The sequence below is a fragment of the Oncorhynchus keta genome, chromosome 13, assembly GCF_023373465.1.
Source record: "Oncorhynchus keta strain PuntledgeMale-10-30-2019 chromosome 13, Oket_V2, whole genome shotgun sequence".
In the NCBI taxonomy this organism is placed as follows: Eukaryota; Metazoa; Chordata; class Actinopteri; order Salmoniformes; family Salmonidae; genus Oncorhynchus; species Oncorhynchus keta.
The window spans coordinates 9,035,649-9,043,148 of NC_068433.1; positions in this window are offsets into that span (position 1 = coordinate 9,035,649).

A 7,500-nucleotide genomic window follows, 5' to 3' on the forward strand; every position below is an offset into this window, starting at 1 on the left:
TGCTTAATTTACCTCAGGTGATGTAGTAGAGGGGGGAGCTGCTTAATTTACCTCAGATTATCTGAATGTGCTTTAGCTGCAAACAACTGCTGTAGGTTCTTCTCTTAGACAGAATCGACTCATTTGAATGGGGTGTCCACATACTTTTGTATGTGTAGTGCACATGTATTTTAACTCACATTATAAATTATGAGTTATACATTTTTTCCATCGGCACGTGATGTAGACTCCGTCTGTCACCAGGCCTTGACGAGTCTCCCCCTGGTGGCTAACCTGCTCTGTCGGGGAGGGGGACTGTCGTCAGTGCAACGTACTGTCTCGATAGGGCATCTGGCGTTCCCATGCTTCGCCCCTGACCTGTGTACAACAGAAAAAGAGAAGAGTTGAAGGGACAGGATCCACCTGGTGACCCAATCAGTTGTGTCCCTTCCTCTGGCCATCCAGACCAGGGGAGCTTGGTCTGTGACCAGGGTGAAGTGGGTACCCAACAGGTAATACTTGAGAGTATCTAGCTCCCACTTCACCGCTGGACAGTCTTTCTCTACTACAGAGTACATTTTCTCTCTGGGTATCAGCTTTCGGCTTAGATACATGACAGGGGGATCCTCCCCATCGTGTACCTGGGACAGGATGGCCCCTAGTCCTGTGTGTCAGCACTTCCTTCGGTTGCCTGAACGCTGCTTTGGTCCCGCTCGTCAATTTCACTGTTTTCGGGAGGCGGACACTGATTAGATCAGTAAGAGGGAGGCTACAGCTGCAAAGTTGGGGATTTACCTGCTGTAGTATCCTGCCAGTCCCAGGAAGGACTAGACTTGTGTCAAGGTTGGTGGAACGGGCCTGTCATGTACCGCGTGGACCTTCCTGTCCTTGGGCTTGAAGTTTCCCCGTCCGATCAAATATCCCAGGCACTCCACCTCCTCGAACACTAGCTTGCATTTCTTTTGGTTTTCTGTCAACCCTAGTTGCCAGAGCGGGTGCAGCACCACCTGTAGGCGCGTCAGGTGCTCTGCCCAACCTTGGATGTGGCTGATGATATTATCCAAGTAGGCCGATGCATACTATTGGTGGGGTCATGGACGGGGCTCTGTGGAGACTGAATCGGAGTAACCCGGTAACGATCTAAGCATGTCCGGTGTCAACAACACTGTCTTCCTCCAGTGAGGAGGCTACCAACGTTACCTGCCAATAACCTTTGTTCAGGTCGAAGGTGCTGATGTACCGGGCATTTACCAATCGGTCGATGAGCTCATTCACCCTCGGCATGGGTAGGCGTCGAACAAGCTGATGTCATTCACACCCCGGAAGTCATTACAGAAGCGCAGGCTACCGTCCGGTTTGAGGACCAATACGACGGGGGCTGCACCATGACCCCCAATCCTCAGCAGAGTCTCTACTTCCTGCTAAACGGCCTTGAGGATCCTATATGGCCTTTTTCGTACTGCGGCCATGGTGTTCCATGAGGGTCGCGCGGAGAACACAAGCTCCCGGAGCATTTGCTTCTGGGCCGGGTCGAGGTCCTCATTGATCCTGACCATAACACGGCCAAGGCTGTCCTCTCATCCTCTTCAATAGGTTCACGTGGTAAATCTGTTGGGGTTTCCACCTCCCCGGCTGCCGTACATGGTAATTGATGAGTCCCAGTTACTCTATCACCTCGTACGGCCTGTGCCATGTTGCCAGGAACTTACTTTCTGCTGTGGGGATTAAGACCAGCACCTTGTCTCCCACCTGGAATTCTCGGGGCTGGGCTCCCCGATTCTAGACCTGGGCCTTCTCCGTATGTTCCCTTACCTAGTCATATGGCTGTCATCCTCTCCCTCGTCATCTCCACATGCTCTACCACACTGCGTAAGGGGGTCAGCTGGGCTTCCCACACCTCCTCCTTGGTGAGGTCCAGTAGGCAGAGTGGCCTCCTCCCGTAGAGGAGTTCGAAAGGGATGACTGGGGAACTTCTCAGACTGAGAACATTAGGTGGGGTAGCAGCTGTTCCCAGTTCTTCCCGTCCTGCTTGATGACCTTCTGCAGCAGTAGTTTGAACGTTTTATTCAACTGCTTGATGAGCCCACCTGTCTGCGGGTGATAGACAGAGGACATGCTTGATCTGCAGGAGAACACACAAGTCTTTCATTAGGCGGGACATGAACTATGTACCTTGGTCGGTCAGGATCTCATGTGCTAAAGTGGTGGAACAGCTCCCGGGTGATTCCCTTGGAGACTGCCACCCGTATGGGAATGGCCTCAGGATATCGGGTGGAATAATCTACTATTACCAGGATGTACCGCTGTGCTCATGCTGTTTTTCCCAGGGTTCCCACTATGTCCATGGCGATGCGTTCAAAGGGCACCCCGATAATAATCGGTAGGAGGACCCGTGGGTTTTGGAATTGAACTTTTGGTGCAGTGTTTTGACAGCTGATAGCTGCCAAAATAGTATTCAATGGCCCTCCTCGTCTCAGGCCAGTGGAAGCGGGCTGCGATCCGTTCCTGGGTCCTTTCCATTCCCAGGTGTGCCCCCAACAGATGTGTGTGGGACAGCTAGCTGTAGAATGGTTCCCACATACTATCGGGGCAGAAACAGTACCTCCAAAAATTCCCTGTGTTAGTGCAACACCTGTTAAAAAGGTTCCTCTTGATTTGGAAATGGGGGTATCGCCAGTCACTCACCCCCAGATGTAGCTGGCCATCCACCGCTGCAGCACCTTTCAAGTTTGGATCCTCCCACTTGGCAGTCCCAAACTTTCTCCTCAGTTGGCCCATGGTGGGTGTCTTGGCTGGTCCCTCAAAATGGATGAGGGGGAGGATGCAGGTGATGGATTATCCTCACTTTCGTTTCCCACCGGCTTGTACCTTTTTCACAACGCCGTGATCAGCAGACAAACTCGTCCCACGAGGAGGGTTACCGGCAACTCTGGTATAGCATCCACCATCATCTGCAAGCTCCCCTGTGGCGTCACGATGTTGACGTGTACTGTCGGACACCGCTTGGTGTCACCGTGGACACAGGAAAAGGACATATCCCTGTCACGTTCAATCCCCTGGGCCAGCAGGCTCATGGCTAAGAGCGTAACTACACTCCTTTAGTGCAAAAGAGCTTCAGTGTCGTGTCCATCGACATTCCCCGGGACCATGGGTGCCGTTGGTTCCCCCAACAAGGGGTGAGAAAGTTCACTACGTGGCCCACCTCGCCTCCGGGGCTTGCTGATGCCATCAACTCCTCTCGAGCCGGGCAATTCCATGCAAGGTGCCCTTACACATTACATTACACTCCTTTGGTCTCCATCTACCTGGGTCCGTTGGCGGCGGGTCGGCTCTCCCCCAGCCGTTTCTCCACGGGTCTACGGGCCTTAGGCCCTACCGACTGTCGTTTTGGGGTATCCCGATGGGGTGTCCTTCTGCCCCCTCGGTCCGGACCCCAACTCAGCACGGCTCCCCTTCAGCAGCTCCTCGCTGTTCTGATGCGTCTCCACTGCTGCCAGGAGGCCCTACAATGTCTGGGGAGCGTGTAGACTCGCTGCGCTGTTCATGAAATGGTCTGTGACCTCAACAAAAAAAAGGTCTGGATGGATTTTCCTCTGGTTTTCGCCTGCAATGTCAGTTCTGTTATACTCACAGACTCGCAAAAACGTCAGAGTGTTTTCTAACCAATGCTACCAAATATTTGCATATTCTTGCTCCTGGGCCTGAGTAACAGGTAGTTTACTCAGTCATCGGAAATTACAAACAAAAACCAGTATCCAAAACAGGTTAATGAATTTGCTATGTTAAGCCCTCAAGTAGTGTTTGCATGGAAGAAACATGTGGGCTGCATACACCGCCTACCATACCTATATCCAATGACCTACTGTATGCTTCTCAATTATCACTTTACAGCTATGAATGTTTGAACAAAGATAATATTTGAACAAGTAATATGGCTACTGTAAATAATTTTTAAATGCTATCTTGTGACAAACACTGAGTTTATAAAACATTAGGAACACCTTCCTAACATTGAGTTGCACCCCCTTTTGCCCTCATAACAGCCTCAATTTGTTGGGGTATGCACTCTACAATGTGTCGAAAGCGTTACACAGGGATGCTGGCCCAATGCTTCCCACAGTTGTGTCAAGTTGGTTGGATGTCCTTTGAGTGGTGGGCAACTCTTGTTACACACGAGCATGAAAAATACAGCAGCATTACAGTTCTTCTGTCTCAAACTTGCAGTCTCATAACTTAACTTCTTGACACTACCCATCCCTTAAACTGGATAATTGTCAACAGCAACCGCTGAATAGCATAGCGCCCCAGTCAAATAATATTACAAAAAATATTCATATTCATGAAATCACAAGTGCAATATTGCAAAACAAAGCCTTTTGTTAATCCACCTTAATCCACGTCTCAGATTTTGAAATTATGCTATACAGCGAATGCAATCCAAGCATTTGTGTAAGTTTATCGATCGCATGACAAAACATTAAGTACACTTAGCGTCAGGTAGCTTGGTCACGAAAATTAGAAAAGCAATCAAATGAATCGTTTACCTTTGATGATCTTCGGATGTTTTCACTCACGAGACTCACAGTTATAAAACAAATGCTCCTTTTGTTCCATAAAGATTATTTTTATATCCAAAATACCTCTGTTTGTTTGGCACATTATGTTCAGAAATCTACAGGAAAGAGCGGTCACGACAACGCAGACAAATTCCAAATAATATCCGTAATGTCCACAGAAACATGTCAAACATTTTTCATGATCAATTCTCAGGTTGTTTTTACAATATATAATCAATAATATATCAACCGCAACGGTCTTGTTCAGTAGGAGAGGGAAAGGAAATGGCTGTCCGAACTCTGTTGCGCGAGCAAAACTCTTGTGACCACCTTTCTGGTTATCTTTCTGGCTCATTTTTCAATATAAAAGCCCGAAACTATGTCTGAAGACTCTGAAGAATCTGGTTGATATCCCTTTAAATGGAGCAATGGGAGGCTATGGAACATGGAGTTTTCAAAATAGAAGCCACTTCCTGGTTTGATTTTTCTCAGGATTTCGCCTGCAATATGAGTTATGTTATACTCACAGACAATATTTTGACAGTTTTGGAAACTTTAGAGTGTTTTCTATCCTAATCTGTCAATTATATGCATATCCTAGCATCTGGTCCGGAGAAATATGCTGTTTATATTGGGAACGTTATTTTTCCAAACATAAAAATAGTGCCCCCTAGCTTCAATAGGTTAATTAACAGTCATTCGTTGAGTCTCTTACTGTCAGTCCTTATTTTCAGTCTCTGGATGATTGGCATATACATGACATCATCCTCTATTCAGGTGAACTACAACATGTATTGCCATCAGCAGCACATCAATTGGCGGGGAGGCAAATATTCTCATGGCTAATGATCAAAAATGAAAAGGTCTTATCCCAGGAAAATAAGTGTTTACAGAGCAGTCAGGAGAGGAGAAATAACGACTCAGGAGAGGACGAAAGACCAGTCAGGAAGGAGAAAGAACGAGTCAGGAGAGGATGAAAGACCAGTCAGGAAGGAGAAAGAACGAGTCAGGAGAAGACGAAAGACCAGTCAGGAAGGAGAAAGAACGAGTCAGTAGAGGACGAAAGACCAGTCAGCAAGGAGAAAGAACGAGTCAGGAGAGGACGAAAGACCAGTCAGGATGAAGAAAGAACGAGTCAGTAGAGGACGAAAGACCAGTCAGCAAGGAGAAAGAACGAGTCAGTAGAGGGCGAAAGACCAGTCAGCAAGGAGAAAGAATGAGTCAGGAGAGGACGAAAGACCAGTCAGCAAGGAGAAAGAACGAGTCAGGAGAGGACGAAAGACCAGTCAGGAAGGAGAAAGAACGAGTCAGTAGAGGATGAAAGACCAGTCAGGAAGGAGAAAGAACGAGTCAGGAGAGGAGGAAGAACGAGTCAGGAGAGGAGGAAGAACGAGTCAGGAGAGGAGGAAGAACGAGGCAGGAGAGGAGGAAGAACGAGGCAGGAGAGGAGGAAGAACGAGGAAGGAGAGGAGGTGGAACGAGGAAGGAGAGGAGGTGGAACGAGGCAGGAGAGGAGAAATAATGAGGCAGGAGATGAGAAGGCCAACGATGACAACAAAAAAGACAGGAGGAAAAAGTAGAAAGCAGCAATGTTCTCATTACTGTCACCTGAAGATGCTCCGTTTGTGGCAGGAACGCATCTCAGCGAGTGACAGATTTGGGTCCGGAGAAAACATGCAATAAAGCTCTCTTTTTCTTTGTCAGGGAGGCGAGGAAATAGAGAAGTTGTGTGAAGCACTGCAGGGACTTTATAGGATTTGCAGATCCACAATACCATGAATGTATGTGGCTGATGTGAATTCTATACTGTACTGTTCTATCTGATATGAATGGAATCATTTTCCGGATGTGAGTCTTGGAAGCTCAACAAAGTATAGTTGTGAATATTTCCATTTCAGTTAAAATCCTCCTCATGCTACTTTGCATTGGGAGGAAGGACATGTCCGGGCAATAATGAGATACTTCACTGACAGGGGTCACCAAACAATAACACTCAAATGACAGAGCAGATTTAGGGTGCAATCTCTCTCTCTCTCTCGTTCTCCTTCTCTCTGTCTCTCTCTCTCTTTCTCCTTCTCTCTGTCTCTTTCTCTCTCTCGTTCTCCTTCTCTCTGTCTCTCTCTCTCTTTCTCCTTCTTTCTGTCTCTCTCTCTCGTTCTCCTTCTCTCTGTCTCTCTCTCTCTCGTTCTCCTTCTCTCTCTCTCTCTCTCGTCCTCCTTCTCTCTGTCTCTCTCTCTCTATGTCTCTCTTTCACTCTCTCTGTCTCTCTCTCTCTCTCTCTGTCTCTCTCTCTCTCTCTCTCATTCTCCTCTCTGTCTCTGTCTTTCTCTTTCTCTCTCTCTCTCTCTCTCTCTCTCTCTCTCTCTCTCTCTCTCTCTCTCTCTCTCTCTCTCTCTCTCTCTGTCTCTCTCTCTCTCTCTCTCTCTCTCTCTCTCTCTCTCTCTCTCTCTCTCTCTCTCTCTCTCTCTCTCTCTCTCTCTCTCTCTCTCTCTCTCGTTCTCCTTCTCTCTGTCTCTCTCTCTCTCGTTCTCCTTCTCTCTGTCTCTCTCTGTCTGTCTCTCTCGTTCTCCTTCTCTCTCTCTCTCTTTCACTCTCTCATTCTCCCTCTCTGTCTCTCTCTCTCTCTCTCTCTCGTTCTCCTTCTCTCTGTCTCTGTCTTTCTCTTTCTCATTCTCCCTCTCTGTCTCTCTCTCTCGTTCTCCTCTCTGTCTCTGGCTTTCTCTTTCTCATTCTCCCTCTCTGTCTCTCTCTCTCTTTCACTCTCTCTGTCTCTCTCTCTCTCTCTCTCTCTCTCTCGTTCTCCTTCTCTCTGTCTCTGTCTTTCTCTTTCTCATTCTCCCTCTCTCTCTCTCTCTCTCTCGTTCTCCTTCTCTCTGTCTCTGTCTTTCTCTTTCTCATTCTCCCTCTCTGTCTCTCTCTCTCGTTCTCCTTCTCTAAGTCTCTGTCTTTCTCTTTCTCATTCTCC